Source organism: Octopus bimaculoides, chromosome 11 (genome assembly GCF_001194135.2).
Source record: "Octopus bimaculoides isolate UCB-OBI-ISO-001 chromosome 11, ASM119413v2, whole genome shotgun sequence".
NCBI lineage: Eukaryota > Metazoa > Mollusca > Cephalopoda > Octopoda > Octopodidae > Octopus > Octopus bimaculoides.
In genome coordinates, this window is record NC_068991.1 from 29,085,781 (window position 1) to 29,086,003 (window position 223).

Consider the following 223-nt stretch of genomic DNA (forward strand, 5'->3'; position numbering starts at 1 on the left):
CTGATTTGACGGGCAACACTTGCTTTCTTAACGAAACACTTTCAAACTTGGGGTACTGGTAGAATGTGTCATATAAAACAATTTTTAACATGAAATAACTTCGAATACAAAAATTTTATCTGTTCTATAACACAAAATATACAAGTATACGAAGTTTGAAAGTGTTTCGGTACCAAAAACACTACATAAAACATAAATGAAAAGTGTTGCCCGTCAAATCAGA